General features: G+C 42.6%; 1 long non-coding RNA gene across 1 annotated transcript; it reads right to left on the bottom strand.

The window, feature by feature from the left end:
* Positions 1–4171: 4171 nt before the first annotated feature.
* On the bottom strand, positions 4172–21458 carry LOC116359242 (uncharacterized). Its single transcript, XR_004206620.1, has 2 exons — positions 21127–21458; positions 4172–6155 (listed from the first exon to the last, which is right to left on the bottom strand). It is a non-coding gene; the product is annotated as an uncharacterized LOC116359242 (long non-coding RNA).
* Positions 21459–21950: the final 492 nt, after the last annotated feature.

Here is a 21950-nt window from a genome sequence, read left to right as displayed (position 1 = left end):
GTAACCAACAGAATATTAGACCCAGGATACTACTGCTATTGGTTCAACCAGCGGAACGGAACATTAGACCCAGGATACTACTGCTGCTGCTGTTGGTTCAACCAACAGAATATTAGACCCAGGATACTACTGCTGTTGCTGTTGGTTCAACTAGCAGAACATTACACCCAGGATACTACTGCTGCTGCTGTTGGTTCAACCAGCAGAACATTAGACCCAGGATACTACTGCTGCTGCTGTTGGAACAACCAGCAGAACATTAGATCCAGGATGCTACTGCTGCTGCTGTTGGTTCAACCAGCAGAACATTAGACCCAGGATACTACTGCTGCTGCTGTTGGTTCAACCAGCAGAACATTAGACCCAGGATACTACTGTTGGTTCAACCAGCAGAACATTAGACCCAGGATACTACTGCTGCTGCTGTTGGTACAACCAGCAGAACATTAGATCCAGGATGCTACTGCTGCTGCTGTTGGTTCAACCAGCAGAACATTAGACCCAGGATACTACTGCTGCTGCTGTTGGTTCAACCAACAGAATATTAGACCCAGGATACTAATGCTGCTGCTGTTGGTAACCAACAGAATATTAGACCCAGGATACTACTGCTATTGGTTCAACCAGCGGAACGGAACATTAGACCCAGGATACTACTGCTGCTGCTGTTGGTTCAACCAACAGAATATTAGACCCAGGATACTACTGCTGGTGCTGTTGGTTCAACCAACAGAACATTAGACCCAGGATACTAATGCTGCTGCTGTTGGTACAACCAACAGAATATTAGACCCAGGATACTACTGCTGCTGCTGTTGGTACAACCAGCAGAACATTAGATCCAGGATGCTACTGCTGCTGCTGTTGGTACAACAAGCAGAATATTAGACCCAGGATACTACTGCTGTTGCTGTTGGTTCAACCAACAGAACATTAGACCCAGGATACTACTGCTGCTGCTGTTGGTTCAACCAGTGGAACATTAGACCCAGGATACTACTGCTGCTGCTGTTGGTTCAACCAGCAGAACATTAGACCCAGGATACTACTGCTGCTGCTGTTGGTACAACCAGCAGAATATTAGATCCAGGATGCTACTGCTGCTGCTGTTGGTACAACAAGCAGAATATTAGACCCAGGATACTACTGCTGTTGCTGTTGGTTGAACCAACAGAACATTAGACCCAGGATACTACTGCTGCTGCTGTTGGTTCAACCAGTGGAACATTAGACCCAGGATACTATTGCTGCTGCTGTTGGTTCAACCAGCAAAACATTAGACCCAGGATACTAATGCTGTTGCTGTTGGTTCAACCAACAGAACATTAGACCCAGGATACTAATGCTGCTGCTGTTGGTACAACCAACAGAATATTAGACCCAGGATACTACTGCTATTGGTTCAACCAGCGGAACGGAACATTAGACCCAGGATACTACTGCTGCTGCTGTTGGTACAACCAACAGAATATTAGACCCAGGATACTACTGCTGCTGCTGTTGGTTCAAAGAAAGAAACAGAAGTCACTTGAACCCAGTCTGGAGACAATACACAATCTACATACACACGCCATTAACCACATAGAAGATTCATATGGGAGACAATACACAATCTACATACACACGCCATTAACCACATAGAAGATTCATATGGGAGACAATACACAATCTACATACCCACGCCATTAACCACATAGAAGATTCATATGGGAGACAATACACAATCTACATACACACGCCATTAACCACATAGAAGATTCATATGGGAGACAATACACAATCTACATACCCACGCCATTAACCACATAGAAGATTCATATGGGAGACAATACACAATCTACATACACACGCCATTAACCACATAGAAGATTCATATGGGAGACAATACACAATCTACATACACACGCCATTAACCACATAGAAGATTCATATGGGAGACAATACACAATCTACATACACACGCCATTAACCACATAGAAGATTCATATGGGAGACAATACACAATCTACATACCCACGCCATTAACCACATAGAAGATTCATATGGGAGACAATACACAATCTACATACACACGCCATTAACCACATAGAAGATTCATATGGGAGACAATACACAATCTACATACCCACGCCATTAACCACATTGAAGATTAATATGGGAGACAATACACAATCCACATACACACGCCATTAACCACATAGAAGATTCATATGGGAGACAATACACAATCTACATACACACGCCATTAACCACATAGAAGATTCATATGGGAGACAATACACAATCTACATACACACGCCATTAACCACATAGAAGATTCATATGGGAGACAATACACAATCTACATACCCACGCCATTAACCACATAGAAGATTCATATGGGAGACAATACACAATCTACATACACACGCCATTAACCACATAGAAGATTCATATGGGAGACAATACACAATCTACATACCCACGCCATTAACCACATAGAAGGTTCATATGGGAGACAATACACAATCTACATACACACGCCATTAACCAGATAGAAGATTCATATGGGAGACAATACACAATCTACATACCCACGCCATTAACCACATAGAAGATTCATATGGGAGACAATACACAATCTACATACACACGCCATTAACCACATAGAAGATTCATATGGGAGACAATACACAATCTACATACCCACGCCATTAACCACATAGAAGATTCATATGGGAGACAATACACAATCTACATACACACGCCATTAACCACATAGAAGATTCATATGGGAGACAATACACAATCTACATACACACGCCATTAACCACATAGAAGATTCATATGGGAGACAATACACAATCTACATACACACGCCATTAACCACATAGAAGATTCATATGGGAGACAATACACAATCTACATACCCACGCCATTAACCACATAGAAGATTCATATGGGAGACAATACACAATCTACATACACACGCCATTAACCACATAGAAGATTCATATGGGAGACAATACACAATCTACATACCCACGCCATTAACCACATAGAAGGTTCATATGGGAGACAATACACAATCTACATACACACGCCATTAACCACATAGAAGATTCATATGGGAGACAATACACAATCTACATACCCACGCCATTAACCACATAGAAGATTCATATGGGAGACAATACACAATCTACATACACATGCCATTAACCACATAGAAGGTTCATATGGGAGACAATACACAATCTACATACCCACGCCATTAACCACATAGAAGATTCATATGGGAGACAATACACAATCTACATACACACGCCATTAACCACATAGAAGATTCATATGGGAGACAATACACAATCTACATACACACGCCATTAACCACATAGAAGATTCATATGGGAGACAATACACAATCTACATACACACGCCATTAACCACATAGAAGATTCATATGGGAGACAATACACAATCTACATACCCACGCCATTAACCACATAGAAGATTCATATGGGAGACAATACACAATCTACATACACACGCCATTAACCACATAGAAGATTCATATGGGAGACAATACACAATCTACATACCCACGCCATTAACCACATAGAAGATTCATATGGGAGACAATACACAATCTACATACACACGCCATTAACCACATAGAAGATTCATATGGGAGACAATACACAATCTACATACACACGCCATTAACCACATAGAAGATTCATATGGGAGACAATACACAATCTACATACACACGCCATTAACCACATAGAAGATTCATATGGGAGACAATACACAATCTACATACCCACGCCATTAACCACATAGAAGATTCATATGGGAGACAATACACAATCTACATACCCACGCCATTAACCACATAGAAGATTCATATGGGAGACAATACACAATCTACATACACACGCCATTAACCACATAGAAGATTCATATGGGAGACAATACACAATCTACATACCCACGCCATTAACCACATAGAAGATTCATATGGGAGACAATACACAATCTACATACACACGCCATTAACCACATAGAAGATTCATATGGGAGACAATACACAATCTACATACACACGCCATTAACCACATAGAAGATTCATATGGGAGACAATACACAATCTACATACACACGCCATTAACCACATAGAAGCAAAATATTGTTTGGGTTACAATTTAATTATAGGTAGCCTTTTTAAAATGTTATTCCAGGTTTTATTTAAATATTCCGCAAACTGAATATTTACACTGTACACTGATAGTGTACAGTGTAATGTGTAAAACAGCTATTATTTCAGTCCTACAGTACCAGAACGTTTAATAGATCTTATTGCTACTCCTCTAGCCTTCGTTGGAGCTCCAGACCTTCATAAAACATTCATCCACGGTGACACCAAGGTCAGCAGAATTAATAAGGGAAGGGTGAAACTGTTTATCCAAGTGTGGCTTCATGTCACGTGGACTCACTCCTCAGGAATCTAAGTCTGTTTCCCAAATGGCACCCTATTCCCTATATAATGCATTACTTTAGACCAAGGGCCTAGGACCCATTGGGTTCTGGTCAAAAGTAGTGCACTATAAAGGAAATGGGTTTCCATTTGGGATGCAGACAAACTCTTGTTGGTTAGTGTTTCATATGACATTACTCTAATCTGATTTCAGTCATTTACTGGAATGGTGGTAGATGGGGTGGGGGGGTTCTATGTGTGATGTTGCCTCAACACATTTGAATAATGAACGCTATCCATGACAGGTATGAGACTAGCAAACGCAAACAGCCAACATGTAATAATAAGACAAGTGAACTGGGCCTGGGTATAAGGTGATATCTGTCAGGGTGTAAGGTGATATCTGTCAGGGTGTAAGGTGATATCTGTCAGGGTGTAAGGTGATATCTGTCAGCGTGCAACCCTCTGCTTTGAACTTGATTTATCACTAAGGTCACAAACAGCAAGGCTGTTCCCTCCAGCAGGACGGAGCCAGCACCCTGGTGACACGGTGATTGGGGAGGGAGATAAGTCAAACTTTACGTTGTCCTGCATCGTTAAAGCAGGGAGATACCAGGGTCCTCGGAACGGGTCAGCGTCCTAAATGGCACCCTATTCCCTATATAGTGCACTATTTTGACCAGAACCCTATGGGCCACTACATAGGGAATATGCATGTAGTGCACTATATAGGGAATAGGGTGCCATTTGAGAGGCAGATGGGTTTCCTGCAGGGATCAGGGTACAGACACATGACACTGTGGTATTATGTCTAAGAGGTTTTGGGTTGTTTAACGAGACTGAACACTTTCAACTCTCAACTTCTGTGACCCCCTGGATTAGTTTCACAAACAGTTCAATCTAATATAGATGATACAGTTAGATACAGTCGGGTCATCGTACATAGTTCAGTAGTTAAAACAGCCTTCCATCTCTTTAATATCGTAAAACCAAATCTTGTTACAAAACTTTTTGAAGATAACTTCTCATCAAGCACCAAATATTAACATTCGCAATAAAATGTGCCAACATACATGTTCTCTCAATAAATGAAATAAAAGCAAAAATGGGTATTTATAATCAAAAAAATACATAACATCTATAAATATAATCCTAAAAAGAAAGTGTGTGCAATTTCCCTATTGTAACTAGTGATCATCCACCCACTATTTTGTGGGTATCAATTCCTAAATATTGCATCATTGCAAACTTGTCCATGTTAGCTTCAGTATGACTGTTGTTTGTGTCATAAAGTTCTCCATGCTATTCTATCCTGTAGTAGCATTTTGCATGTATGAGTATCACATCAGTATTCCACACGGTCTCATCTGGAGAAGTTCATTGATGTGGGCCTATTTGTTGAGAGGAACTGTGGTCCTCTCCAGCCCTGTTCAGTCCAGAAGCAGATACACCAGGATATCCATTGGTAGATTCAGTTGGACCACAATGGAAACTTGCAGTCAGGATCATCTCTTACACCATCCAATCAACTTTTGTTTGTTCCTTGTTGTTGTTGTTGTTGTTATCAGGGTCACCTGACCAGGTGGCTGATGATGTGGACTATATCCTGTGCAGTGTCATCTTGGCAGAGGGACACGGTTCTGGGGCCATATGTGATGAGTCAGCCTGTTGACGACCTGCTTCACAAACGCCCCTGCTGGGAAATGAGGACAGAGATGCTGGTGACTCATAGATACTAGAACACTAAAGCCTGGCTTGTCGCCCTAACAACCACTCAAAACAAAGAACAAAAGATAAAACGTCCTCCCAAAAATAATGGTAAGAACTACACCCGAAGACACTTCCAATCACCCAATATATTTTTTTGCGGGTATCAATTCCTAAATATTGCATCATATTCACACACATGTACGTACGTACATACATACATACATACACAGCTTAAGTCGGAAGTTTACAAACAACTTAGCCAAATACATTTAAACTCAATTTTTCACAATTCCTGACATTTAATCCTAGTAAAAATTCCCTGTCTTAGGTCAGTTAAGATCACCACTTTATTTTAAGAATGTGAAATGTCAGAATAATAGTAGAGAGAATTATTTATTTCAGCTTTTATTTCTTTCATCACATTCCCAGTGGGTCAGAAGTTTACATATGTAACAGTATAACGTCCCCTCGCCCATACCCGGGCGCGAACCAGGGACCCTCTGCACACATCATCAACAGTCACCCACGAAGCATCGTTACCCATCGCTCCACAAAAGCCGTGGCCCTTGCAGAGCAAGGGGAACTACTACTTCAAGGTCTCAGAGCAAGTGACGTCACCGATTGCAACACTATTTAGCACGAACACCGCTAACTAGCTAGCCATTTCACATCCGTTACACATACACTCAGTTAGTATTTGGTAGCACAATACAACCACAATTTTGGTCCATTCCTCCTGACAGGGTAGCCTAGTGTTTAGAGGGTTGAACTAGTAACCAAAAGGTTGCAAGTTCGAATCCCCGAGCTGACAAGGTACAAATCTGTTGTTTTGCCCCTGAACAGGCAGTTAACCCACTGTTCTTAGGCTGTCATTGAAAATAAGAATTTGTTCTTAACTGACTTGCCTAGTAAAATAAAGGTTAAAAGAAATCTGGTTTGTTGGCCTCCTTGCTCACACATGCTTTTTCAGTTCTGCCCACAAATTTCTATGGGATTGAGGTCAGGGCTTTGTGGCCACTCCAATACCTTGACTTTGTTGTCGTTAAGTCATTTTCCACAACTTTGGAAGTATGCTTGGGGTCATTGTCCATTTGGAAGACCCATTTGTGACCAAGCTTTAACTTCCTGACCGATGTCTTGAGATATTGCTTCAATATATCCACATAATTTTCCTACCTCATGATGCCATCTATTTTGTGAAGTGCACCAGTCCCTCCTGCAGTAAAGCACCCCCACAACATGATGCTGCCACCCCCGTGCTTCACGGTTGGGATGGTGTTCTTCGGCTTGCAAGCCTCCCCCTTTTTCCTCCAAACATAACGATGGTCATTATGGCCAAACAGTTCTATTTTTGTTTCATCAGACCAGAGGACATTTCTCCAAAAAGTATGATCTTTGTCCCCATGTGCAGTTGCAAACCATAGTCTGGCTTTTTATGGCGGTTTTGGAGCAGTGGCTTCTTCCTGTATCACAACTGCCTGTTATTGGGAGTCCTATAGAGCGGCGCACAATTGGCCCAGCATCATCCGGGTTTGGCCGGGGTAGGCCGTCTTTATAAATAATAGTTTTATCTTAACTGACTTGCCTGGTTAAATAAATAAAATAATAAACATACCATTGACTATTTTCCATCATCACTCAAACAACGTCCTTGCGTTTATAACTCTGAAACAAGCCTCTGCATAAGATCTAGATGCCGCAGCTCAGCTCATGCCTGCCTCAATTTTCTCTGCTTCCTCTAATACTCCCCCATTTGTTGAGATTGGTTCCAAATTAGCTCGCAATTAAAGTTCCCTGACATGTTAGGAGGACGGAAGAAGGAGATCATTGTAATGCTGTAACAACACATCAGTTATCAGGGTGACATGAGTATCACTATGTGCTGTGTTGTGGGGGACGTTGGGCCGGCAGGTTAATGAAGGCAGGGGGATTAGCACCCGGGGAGAGAAAGAGAGAGAGAGCGGAACCTAAGGGATAGGGGGGCCATGGCCGCTGTCATTACACTAGCTAATTACCCTCAGGCCAGGACAGGGCCGGGCTAAACCAGGACAGGAAGAGAGGGGGCCAGGACAGGGCTATAGCAGGACAGGAAGAGAGGTGGCCAGGAAACTAATATTACTATACGATAAAAACTACCTCACTAACAAACTAATATTACTATACGATAAAAACTACCTCACTAACAAACTAATATTACTATATGATTAAAACTACCTCACTAACAAACTAATATTACTATACGATAAAAACTACCTCACTAACAAACTAATATTACTGTACGATTGAAACTACCTCACTAACAAACGATTACTACTGTATAGTAGAAACTACCTCGCTAACAAACTGATATTACTGTACGGTTGAAACTACCTCACTAACAAACTAATATCACTGTACAATTGAAACTACCTCATTAACAAACTAATACTACTGTACGTTAAAAACTACCTCACTAACAAACTAATATTACTGTACGGTTGAAACTACCTCATTAACAAACTAATACTACTGTATGTTAAAAACTACCTCACTAACAAACTAATATTACTGTACGGTTGAAACTACCTCACTAACAAACTAATACTACTGTATGTTAAAAACTACCTCACTAACAAACTAATATTACTGTACGGTTGAAACTACCTCATTAACAAACTAATATTACTGTACGGTAGACACCCCATTTGACATTCTCCTGGCCGACACTGAGGCACTTGTTCAGTAAGATACATCCCAGGCCCATGTTAAAGGTAAAAATCTGTTGTTCTGCCACTGAGCAAGGCAGTTAACCCACTGTTCCCCGGGTGCCGAAGACGTGGATGTCGATTAAGGCAGCCCCCGGCACCTCTCTGATTCAGAGGGGTTGGGTTAAATGTGGAAGATACATTTCAGTTGAAGGCATTCAGTTGTACAACTGACTAGGTGTCCCCCTTTCCCTTTCCCTAAAGTAACTTCCTTTAAATTCTTAAAATATAGTGCACAGAATCCCTTTGACATGATCTGATTTGACTACAAATGCATTGGAAACATGACTCAAACCATCGCCACATGTGTTGTAGGACTAGCGGCGTTGTGCGGAGCCTGGCTGGATGTGAAGGTGGTATGATAACACAGCCAAAAGACTGAAACAGTTTTAAGAGCCAAACAGTTCACATTTACCAAGGAGGTGTTTCTCTCTGCTTCCTCAGAAAATCTGATTTCTGCTACGCTCTCAAAACTGTAACTCTGGTTAAATATATAGCAGCCTATATTAATCATGGTTGGACATAAACAAGAACATTTTAAATCATTGTGTTTGGGGCCGAAACCGCTTTTCCCTTCATATGTGTGTTTACGCCTCCTATGAGGGGCCCTGTATTTACCGGAGAACACAAATAATCATCCCCCTCAAATGAAAAATCAGCCTTTATCATCCATGAACGTCTGCAGTGCCTTTGTGTACTCTCGTGCTGCCTCCTGATTGCTTGTTTATTATTCCAGGGTGGCCTCTGAGCCAATGGGGGGCGAGCCAGCTACCTCAAGGTGCCAAGTCATTCCCAGCCATTTCCTGTCTGTGACATCATTGTGTATTCCCCAGAAAGCACCCTGATCCGTGTCTTGTCTGCAGCCTGGGTGGCACACGGCGCACACAGCTAGCGTAAACACAAGGTGCAGTGGTGAACCAGTCATTTAGCCTGTTCTCTGGGCAGCTATGAAGGGAGAACGCAGGGCTCTGGACGCAATCTGATGCCACGTTTCAATTACTCAGTCACTTTGGATTACCTATGTACCATTCACTGTGATGAAACACTGACCTGTTGTGATTTGATTCAGACGTTTTATTCTTGGTGAATTGTTGTGCTGGAATCTGTCATTTGCCAACTCAAACATACTGTGTGCCTTCAGATTGACTAAAGCAAGATTTGCATACTTAATTTGCTGGTCAGAGGAAAGGCCAATTCAATTGAGGGGCCAAATGAATTGGCCTTTCCTCTGACCAGCAAATTAAGTATGCAAATCTTGCTTCAGTCAATTCTCTCTCAACATAGCTCATTAAACTAAACAATGCAAAGTGTAGCAAGAAGGTATTTAATTTACCATAACTTTATACATCGACTGCCAAATTAGATTGTATTGGTTATTTCAGACCTATGTTGACTTTTCCTCAAAAAGCCTAATTTGATCATCTATGTCTGGAACATTTCTCTAAAAATGTCTGTATTCTTTGATTGTATTGTAAGGACATGTGACTTATAAAAAGGCAAGCCTAACTGGTCTGTTTCATTTTCTCTGTTCACACTGATGAAGGCTGCAAAGCCAAAACGTCTGTGTACGCTATTCCTGATGCAGTGAAAAAAAGCTTCATGCGACATGGATTTGAGTGCGAACCCATCACACCTTTTGTTTGTCTGAATTCACAATTAGGCACCAGCCAAGCTTCTGGGAGAGCACCATGATCCTCTTCTGATGAACTCTCTCACCAACCCACCTGAGAGAAAAGCAGCTCTCTCTCTCCAGCTATACATCGATTCACAAATCCAAGGGAAATCTTAATGAAAACAAGCTTTCCTCCAAGGCTGACATTTAATTTTTTTTAAATTTTACCTTTATTTAACCAGGCAAGTCAGTTAAGAACACATTCTTATTTTCAATGACGGCCTGGGAACAGTGGGTTAACTGCCTGTTCAGGGGCAGAACGACAGATTTGTACCTTGTCAGCTCGGGGGTTTGAACTGACAACCTTCCGGTTACTAGTCCAACGCTCTAACCACTAGGCTACCCTGCCGCCCCATGATATGGGTCAAATAATTACACCCTATTCCCTACATAGTGCACTACTTTTGACAAGAGCCCTATGAGCCCTGGTGAAAAGTAGTGCACTACAGTATGTGGGAATAGGGGGCCATTTGGAACTGACTCAATATGGTTTCAGTTATACTGAAACAATGATCTGAGATCTGTAAATCAAACATGAAAAGGCCTTGGAGGAAAAGACAGAATAGATTTTTCATTGGTCATCCAGTCAGGCAATACTTTGTCCATCTCTTCGGGAATGGAAAGGTTCAGTCATCCCCATCTGTCGTATTGTCCAGCACTGCTTTCATGAATACGCCTGCTTATCAAAATGACTACTACTTTCAAACATTCTCCAGTTGAATGACACAATAAAGATATAGGCTTTAGTCTCAGTGCTGAAATCGTACATTTAGTGCATTGTGGATGTGCACCTCTACTCATTCCCAGCTTCCAATGGGCTCATTCAATCCCTGTCCTATCCTCCTCCCCAAGTTGTTGTTGTAACTACATGTTTTCAAACACCTTACCTGGTAAATGCATGTAAGTAAGTGAATAAATACAGAAACAACTCATGCCATGTCAGAGCTTCTTCCACTTAGTAAACCTCATAGACATCTTGCCTTTCCACACAGCTCTCAAGGTTTTTCATTGTAAAGCACAAGGCAGCTAGAGGTTGTGACTCAAATGGAACACTATTCCCTATATAGTGCACTACTTTTAACCAGGTCAAAAATAATACACTATACAGGCAATAGGGAGACATTTGGCACGCATCCACACTGTTCCTACAACAGCAAAGCTAAACAGATTCAACAAGCCCTCCCCTTACCTTCTAGAACAGTACAGAGCTACAGGGGAGATGGTGGGAGTCTCAAATGGCCCTCTATTCCCTATATAGTGCAATACTTTTGACCAGGGTCCATAGATAAAAACGATGCACTATATAGGCAATAGGGTACCATTTGGGATGCAACCAGGGGCCTTACTCTTCATTTCTGTTGGATGAGTCTCACTTTGTCTGTAATAATAATCATAGCTTTGTGTCTCTGTCTTACCTTCCATAATATACAGCTAAGAGTGCAGGAACCAATGAGACTGGTCCTTTCTTTTTCAGAGACCCTGAGGTGATCTCTCTGACACTGGAGGATATGTCAATGTAAGCTGGTGTATAGCAACTATATGTGGACAACACCAAATTAATTGTTGCAATTTTAGATATTTATCTTGTAGAGCAGCACATCTGTACTGAATATGAGGGGTTTCGTTAATTAATTATTCATAGATTTTCAGTATTCAAACAATCAACAGACTTACAACCTCAGTGTGTGTGTGTGTGTGTGTGTGTGTGTGTGTGTGTGTGTGTGTGTGTGTGTGTGTGTGTGTGTGTGTGTGTGTGTGTGTGTGTGTGTGTGTGTGTGTGTGTGTGTGTGTGTGTGTGTGTGTGTGTGTGTGTGTGTGTGTGTGTGTGTGTGTGTGTGTGTTGGTCTCCTGTCTACCAAAGCCTTGTCTGGATTGAAATACTGTATCTTATCTCCAGCCCTGGTCTGCACCGGTCCTTTGTTGAATCCTCACATAGTTGGAGTGCTTTGCAGTCTGTACCTGTTTCTTATTGGGATGCCACTAGGTCTCAGCTCTGCAGTCTGTACCTGTTTCTTATTGGGATGCCACTAGGTCTCAGCTCTGCAGTCTTCACCTGTTTCTTATTGGGATGCCACTAGGTCTCAGCTCTGCAGTCTGTACCTGTTTCTTATTGGGATGCCACTAGGTCTCAGCTCTGCAGTCTGCACCTGTTTCTTATTGGGATGCCACTAGGTCTCAGCTCTGCAGTCTGTACCTGTTTCTTATTGGGATGCCACTGGGTCTCAGCTCTGCAGTCTGCACCTGTTTCTTATTGGGATGCCACTAGGTCTCAGCTCTGCAGTCTGCACCTGTTCCTTATTGGGATGCCACTAGGTCTCAGCTCTGCAGTCTGCACCTGTTTCTTATTGGGATGCCACTAGGTCTCAGCTCTGCAGTCTGTACCTGTTTCTTATTGGGATGCCACTAGGTCTCAGCTCTGCAGTCTGCACCTGTTTCTTATTGGGATGCCACTAGGTCTCAGCTCTGCAGTCTGCACCTGTTTCTTATTCGGATGCCACTAGGTCTCAGCTCTGCAGTCTGTACCTGTTTCTTATTGGGATGCCACTAGGTCTCAGCTTTGCAGTCTGCACCTGTTTCTTATTGGGATGCCACTAGGTCTCAGCTCTGCAGTCTGTACCTGTTTCTTATTGGGATGCCACTAGGTCTCAGCTCTGCAGTCTGCACCTGTTTCTTATTGGGATGCCACTAGGTCTCAGCTCTGCAGTCTGTACCTGTTTCTTATTGGGATGCCACTAGGTCTCAGCTCTGCAGTCTGCACCTGTTTCTTATTGGGATGCCACTAGGTCTCAGCTCTGCAGTCTGTACCTGTTTCTTATTGGGATGCCACTAGGTCTCAGCTCTGCAGTCTGCACCTGTTTCTTATTGGGATGCCACTAGGTCTCAGCTCTGCAGTCTGCACCTGTTCCTTATTGGGATGCCACTGGGTCTCAGCTCTGCAGTCTGCACCTGTTTCTTATTGGGATGCCACTAGGTCTCAGCTCTGCAGTCTGTACCTGTTTCTTATTGGGATGCCACTAGGTCTCAGCTCTGCAGTCTGCACCTGTTTCTTATTGGGATGCCACTAGGTCTCAGCTCTGCAGTCTGCACCTGTTTCTTATTGGGATGCCACTAGGTCTCAGCTCTGCAGTCTGTACCTGTTTCTTATTGGGATGCCACTAGGTCTCAGCTTTGCAGTCTGCACCTGTTTCTTATTGGGATGCCACTAGGTCTCAGCTCTGCAGTCTGTACCTGTTTCTTATTGGGATGCCACTAGGTCTCAGCTCTGCAGTCTGCACCTGTTTCTTATTGGGATGCCACTAGGTCTCAGCTCTGCAGTCTGCACCTGTTTCTTATTGGGATGCCACTAGGTCTCAGCTCTGCAGTCTGTACCTGTTTCTTATTGGGATGCCACTAGGTCTCAGCTCTGCAGTCTGCACCTGTTTCTTATTGGGATGCCACTAGGTCTCAGCTCTGCAGTCTGCACCTGTTCCTTATTGGGATGCCACTAGGTCTCAGCTCTGCAGTCTGCACCTGTTTCTTATTGGGATGCCACTAGGTCTCAGCTCTGCAGTCTGTACCTGTTTCTTATTGGGATGCCACTAGGTCTCAGCTCTGCAGTCTGCACCTGTTTCTTATTGGGATGCCACTAGGTCTCAGCTCTGCAGTCTGCACCTGTTTCTTATTCGGATGCCACTAGGTCTCAGCTCTGCAGTCTGTACCTGTTTCTTATTGGGATGCCACTAGGTCTCAGCTTTGCAGTCTGCACCTGTTTCTTATTGGGATGCCACTAGGTCTCAGCTCTGCAGTCTGCACCTGTTTCTTATTGGGATGCCACTAGGTCTCAGCTCTGCAGTCTGTACCTGTTCCTTATTGGGATGCCACTAGGTCTCAGCTCTGCAGTCTGCACCTGTTTCTTATTGGGATGCCACTAGGTCTCAGCTCTGCAGTCTGTACCTGTTTCTTATTGGGATGCCACTAGGTCTCAGCTCTGCAGTCTTCACCTGTTTCTTATTGGGATGCCACTAGGTCTCAGCTCTGCAGTCTGTACCTGTTTCTTATTGGGATGCCACTAGGTCTCAGCTCTGCAGTCTTCACCTGTTTCTTATTGGGATGCCACTAGGTCTCAGCTCTGCAGTCTGTACCTGTTTCTTATTGGGATGCCACTAGGTCTCAGCTCTGCAGTCTGCACCTGTTTCTTATTGGGATGCCACTAGGTCTCAGCTCTGCAGTCTGTACCTGTTTCTTATTGGGATGCCACTAGGTCTCAGCTCTGCAGTCTGCACCTGTTTCTTATTGGGATGCCACTAGGTCTCAGCTCTGCAGTCTGCACCTGTTCCTTATTGGGATGCCACTGGGTCTCAGCTCTGCAGTCTGCACCTGTTTCTTATTGGGATGCCACTAGGTCTCAGCTCTGCAGTCTGTACCTGTTTCTTATTGGGATGCCACTAGGTCTCAGCTCTGCAGTCTGCACCTGTTTCTTATTGGGATGCCACTAGGTCTCAGCTCTGCAGTCTGCACCTGTTTCTTATTGGGATGCCACTAGGTCTCAGCTCTGCAGTCTGTACCTGTTTCTTATTGGGATGCCACTAGGTCTCAGCTTTGCAGTCTGCACCTGTTTCTTATTGGGATGCCACTAGGTCTCAGCTCTGCAGTCTGTACCTGTTTCTTATTGGGATGCCACTAGGTCTCAGCTCTGCAGTCTGCACCTGTTTCTTATTGGGATGCCACTAGGTCTCAGCTCTGCAGTCTGTACCTGTTCCTTATTGGGATGCCACTAGGTCTCAGCTCTGCAGTCTGTACCTGTTTCTTATTGGGATGCCACTAGGTCTCAGCTCTGCAGTCTTCACCTGTTTCTTATTGGGATGCCACTAGGTCTCAGCTCTGCAGTCTGTACCTGTTTCTTATTGGGATGCCACTAGGTCTCAGCTCTGCAGTCTGCACCTGTTTCTTATTGGGATGCCACTAGGTCTCAGCTCTGCAGTCTGTACCTGTTTCTTATTGGGATGCCACTAGGTCTCAGCTCTGCAGTCTGCACCTGTTCCTTATTGGGATGCCACTAGGTCTCAGCTCTGCAGTCTGCACCTGTTTCTTATTGGGATGCCACTAGGTCTCAGCTCTGCAGTCTGTACCTGTTTCTTATTGGGATGCCACTAGGTCTCAGCTCTGCAGTCTGCACCTGTTTCTTATTGGGATGCCACTAGGTCTCAGCTCTGCAGTCTGCACCTGTTTCTTATTGGGATGCCACTAGGTCTCAGCTCTGCAGTCTGTACCTGTTTCTTATTGGGATGCCACTAGGTCTCAGCTTTGCAGTCTGCACCTGTTTCTTATTGGGATGCCACTAGGTCTCAGCTCTGCAGTCTGTACCTGTTTCTTATTGGGATGCCACTAGGTCTCAGCTCTGCAGTCTGCACCTGTTTCTTATTGGGATGCCACTAGGTCTCAGCTCTGCAGTCTGCACCTGTTTCTTATTGGGATGCCACTAGGTCTCAGCTCTGCAGTCTGCACCTGTTTCTTATTGGGATGCCACTAGGTCTCAGCTCTGCAGTCGGCACCTGTTTCTTATTGGGATGCCAGTAGCTCTTATAGCTCTGTAGTCTGCACCTGTTTCTTATTGGGATGCCACTAGGTCTTAGCTCTGCAGTCTGCACCTGTTTCTTATCAGGATGCCACTAGGTCTTATAGCTCTGCAGTCTGCACCTGTTTCTTATTGGGATGCCAGTAGGTCTCAGCTCTGCAGTCAGCACCTGTTTCTTATTGGGATGCCACTAGGTCTTAGCTCTGCAGTCTGCACCTGTTTCTTATTGGGATGCCACTAGGTCTCAGCTCTGCAGTCTGCACCTGTTTCTTATTGGGATGCCACTAGGTCTTAGCTCTGCAGTCTGCACCTGTTTCTTATTGGGATGCCACTAGGTCTTAGCTCTGCAGTCTGCACCTGTTTCTTATTGGGATGCCACTAGGTCTCAGCTCTGCAGTCTGCACCTGTTTCTTATTGGGATGCCACTAGGTCTTAGCTCTGCAGTCTGCACCTGTTTCTTATTGGGATGCCACTAGGTCTCAGCTCTGCAGTCTGCACATGTGGCCCAAAGTGTGTAAATCCAACAAACAAAAGATCGTCAAGTCCATTGCCCTGCAATATATCCATAGTCTATTCGTCATTGCAATGTATTCTGTCAGATATTTCCATTCAATCTAAATTGTTACATTCGTCAATCAATTATATTTTTCAATCATATTATCACTTTACATATTATTGCTGAATAATCAGCGAGGGTATAGTGGAAATTGAAGTTCCCCACTGGTCACAAAGTGGTTGAATCAAGGTTAATTCAATGTAATTTGTGAAGGTATTGTGATGTGGAATCTATGTGGAAAATACATTGGATTTGAAAAAAGTCAAACTTAAAACTATTGTTTTAAGGGTGAAATTTGAACTACAGGATTATGTCATCATGGTAAACAAACTTCAACATAGACAAACCTTGGATAAAATATGGATTGAACATGTACCTTTAAAACAATGTCAGATCTTCAACTTAACTCCACTGGGAAGCACCTCCTACTGGAGAATTGATGTATGTATCTACAGCTACACTTTGGTCTCCCATCCAGGGTTTTAACCTACATCTGTGTTAAAGAATAGGCCTAAATCAAATCAAACTTTTTAAAGTGCATTTAAAGTTAGATTTTCTTTGATTTAGTCCTATTCTTTAAATTAGATTTTTGGATGAAATGGAGACATGAATACAACATATCAATGATTCATTGTAGACAACTGTAATTAAAGCCAGACTAAGTCAATGGCACAGATGAAACTATCCAAGCAGAATGTGCATATCTCATATGCTGATATTTGGTTGTGTTGACAACCAAAGACTAATCAATATCACTTTTGGAATACAACAAATTGCATATTCATTTGTCCACAAGTTAACAAATTACACTGTATGTTGGATTCACCTCTCTAACTCAACCAAAAATATAAGTGAAAGACTGTGATTAAGCCAGTGGTTCAGATGGAACTATCCAAGCAGTAGATACATCTCCTTTAAATGTTGATATCTGGTTGCATTGTCAACCAAAGACAATTCAATATTACATTTGTAATATTAAGTTAAGGCTATTTTTACAAACGAATGTAACATTCAACATTAAAATGAGTAACACATCCATGGCCACATTGAGGCTACTGTAACTATACATGTCTTCTTGTGTAATCATATAACGCGTGCATGTTGAAGATAGCATGCGTGACCTATACATGTCTTCTTGTGTAATCATATAACGCGTGCATGTTGAAGATAGCATGCGTGACCTATACATGTCTTCTTGTGTAATCATATAACGCGTGCATGTTGAAGATAGCATGCGTGACCTATACATGTCTTCTTGTGTAATCATATAACGCGTGCATGTTGAAGATAGCATGCGTGACCTATGCAGGTCTGTTTAGAGCTTCACAATTGCTGTAATAATCTGCGCAGAATCTCTAACGATCACTTGCGCCATGTACTTTTAATGTCATCTCAACTGCAATCCCGGTCATTCGGTTCTGCTAATATATTAAACACAGTGATAACACCTTAATGCTGAATAAATAAAAAATATATTTCAAATTGAATTCCCATTTGAATTTTGCTCTGCTTTTAAAACTGTTTTAAAGTGCATAGACATTTGGTTGACAATTAAACCAAAACATCTGACATTGTTTTTCGATTGGAATTTCGTGGTACTTACTTACTGACTTTATAGTCCCCATGGGCAAACTGTGTTGCAGTGCCATGTACACGTTTAAAGCAGCGTTTAAATACAAAACAAAATTGACAATACAACTTTCATAACAGTTACATACCAATATATATATATATATTTAAAAACTAGCCTGTTGGCCTTACTGTGTCGATAGGAACATTAGCCCGAGATATTTAGGAGGGATATCACACACACCTATATCACACCACAAATGACTGTCTAGTTGTGTTTTTCCTGCTGAGGGGTGCCCTATACCTGCGCCCAGAGGGGAGTAGTTCAAAGTCCGGGTACAGGGGGTGGCTTGGGTCTAAAATGATTTTGTACGTTTTGTACGCATAGTGACAACACATTGGAAATTCAACCATCTTTTGGGTGTATTTTTGAGTGGGAAAATAAAGGTTGTAATCTCATCAACGTCTCAACCAAATATTACCCAATTGTCCACGTTGAAATGACGTGGCGTGCCCACTGGGTTGTCAATATTATTATTTGTAATCTTACCTTTATTTAACTAGGCAGGTCTGTTAAGAACAAATTCTTATTTTCAATGACGGCCTAGGAACAGTGGGTTACCTGCCTTGTTCAGGGGCAGAACGACAGATTTGTACATTGTCAGCTCCGGGATTTGTTCTTGCAACCATTCGGTTACTAGTCCAACTACTGACCTACTGACCACCAGGCTACCTGCCGCCTCATTATGATCAAGTTGCATCTACCGACTCACTTCATGTTACAGCAATGTTTATTGCATTAACTATTCATAAAATTATAGAAAACAAATAATACAACATTCACAACAGAACGGGATAACAATCATAAAGGAAAAGGAAAGGAAAAATACAAGTAGGCCTTCACCACGGAACGTTTTGATGCGACCTGGACTGACTTGTCCTGTCCTTCACCAAGGAACGTTTTGCTGCGGCCTGGACCGACCTGTCCTGTCCTTCAACACGGAACGTTTTGCTGCGGCCTGGACCGACTTGTCCTGTCCTTCAACACCGAACATTTTGCTGCGGCCTGGACCGACTTGTCCTGTCCTTCAACACGGAACGTTTTGATGCGACCTGGCCCGACTTGTCCTGTCTTTCACCACGGAACGTTTTGCTGCGGCCTGGACCGACTTGTCCTGTCCTTCAACACGGAACGTTTTGATGCGACCTGGACCGACTTGTCCTGTCTTTCACCACGGAACGTTTTGATGCGGCCTGGACCGACTTGTCCTGTCCTTCACCACCGAAGGTTTTGATGCGGCCTGGACCGACTTGTCCTGTCCTTCACCACCGAAGGTTTTGATGCGGCCCGGAACGACTTGGCCATTGAGAATATTTCTATGTTTCACAACATTTATAATGGGTGTGTACATATTTAGCCATTGAAAATAGCGTCATTGGAATAGTAGCTTATGCTATATATGAAAGGATTGTGTGCTATTAGGAAAGCGGCCTATGGTAGAATAGGTCTATACTACACCTATTCTCATGGTAGAATAGGTCTCTACTCCACCTATTCTCATGGTAGAATAGGTCTCTACTCCACCTGCTCTCATGGTAGAATAGGTCTGTACTCCACCTGTTGTCATGGTAGAATAGGTCTACACTCCACCTGTTCTCATGGTAGAATAGGTCTGTACTCCACCTGTTCTCATGGTAGAATAGGTCTACACTCCACCTGTTCTCATGGTAGAATAGGTCTGTACTCCACCTGTTCTCATGGTAGAATAGGTCTATACTCCACCTGTTCTCATGGTAGAATAGGTCTATACTCCACCTGTTCTCATGTATGTCACAGCCATTCTTTAAACTGTCCACTTGACCTAGTCCCCTGCTATATCAGAACTCAGGCACCCCTCGCCCCATTTGTGTGTCAATTATATAATAATAATAATAATAATAATAATAATAATAATATTCATCATAATAAATTGTGTATAATTATAAATAACAATTTGATCAAATGTATTTTAGGCCAAAATATTATTTTATGTAATTTACTTTGGGCCAAATCTTATTAAGAAACGAATGAACTGAATTTAGAATAGTACAGACAGTATCAGAAAGCCATATATCCTCGAAGGAAGGAATGCATTCTGGAGATAATGAACAACTGTTACCAATGTATGCAGTTAGTTATTCAAGACTCATCCTCTGATGCAGTTATTGGCACCCAGTGATATAAACCGAGACTACAGGGATGTGGGATTATCTCACATCTTTCTTTTAAAATCACGTTATTTCATTCTTACATTTAAATGATACATTCGGTAGGCCTATCATTTGCTTATTAGGAACATCACAATTACTTCAACCCTTATAGAAAACATTCCGTTATTGGTCAACACAGACAATAGTCTGTATTATATTGATTTATGATAGATTGATTTTATTTTCTTGTCCTTTTCAAAACCACATATTTATCATCGAACATTTTACGTCCCCATTTTCTAACAAAGAGGTAGCATTTTGCATCCCGATTTTCTAAGAAAAGAAACTCTGCAGAGTACTGGCTAAGGTTTAGCAGTCAACGAAGAGCAGGAAACTCACTGCAGGTCGTATTGAAGGCCCATTTCAGACTAACCCTTTGTACCAAAGTACAATTCCACACAGGCCTGGCCTATATTATATTCACAATCTCAATAGATAAGCGCGTTTGAATAACTATCAGACGTTATTTGGCGTCTTTCCAACAACCACTGGGATACGGTATTGCATCATGCCATTATCAAAACAACTTACATAATACTGGTTAACAACATTGACGTCGATTGCTGTAGGCCTTCTCCCAGCACATATAAAACAAATGCTATATTATCTTACCCCCATCTCCAGCAAATTCCTGCGCGGTTGGAACCGTCCATTTTAGTTTGATAGATTTCCTATGGGACGTAGGCCGAGGTTCCATCGCAGGTGAGGCCCGTGGTAAATCTATTATCACCCACACGATGTGCTGAGTCGTTTTTTGTTGTGAATAGAACGCTAATGCTTCTCTCCGATCTTATTTCGAAGCCTTTCTGTCGAGGAATGCTCTCGAACCAAGGCGAGTCCCTGTTCTACAACAACATCTGTTCATTTCACGTGACTTTTGTAAAATACTAACATCTGTTCAGAATAGGTTTCATTCGGTGCCTCTCTCTGCGTCGTGTCCGTTACCAACTCCTCTCCTCAAACACAGGAACGTATACTTGCTCTTAGTTGTATTACATTTCTGAGTTGGAGAGAGTTTGTTGACTTCAAATTAAGCTATTTTGCTTGTCAACGGGAACAGCTTGGATGTTCATATAAGCAAGTTGTGTTCATAGGTAGGCTAAGGACTAGGTTTATCTTTTGCATTCAGGTTTTTAGTTTTCACATAACTCTATTTTGCGTTTTGGAACTTTTTTTGTGATTTTGCAGTGACTGTGTCCATAAAGACAAGCTGTGTATAGGAGACTTTCATATATGCTGCCTGTATACTCCACCACCTCACACTAGCCTACAGGGCCTACCAGAGACGCCTTGAATTTCATAGACATCTGGGAATTCCATACATGCCTCACAAGCCAATTGCACACCTTCAAACGGACACGTGCTTTGAATTAAACGACTTCAGGAGGGTTGAAGAGTCCAAAATACTTTTCCAGATTCAACAAACGGATGGATAG

This window comes from Oncorhynchus kisutch, unplaced genomic scaffold, assembly GCF_002021735.2.
Source record: "Oncorhynchus kisutch isolate 150728-3 unplaced genomic scaffold, Okis_V2 Okis02a-Okis13b_hom, whole genome shotgun sequence".
NCBI lineage: Eukaryota > Metazoa > Chordata > Actinopteri > Salmoniformes > Salmonidae > Oncorhynchus > Oncorhynchus kisutch.
This window is presented reverse-complemented; position numbering and strand designations above follow the sequence as displayed.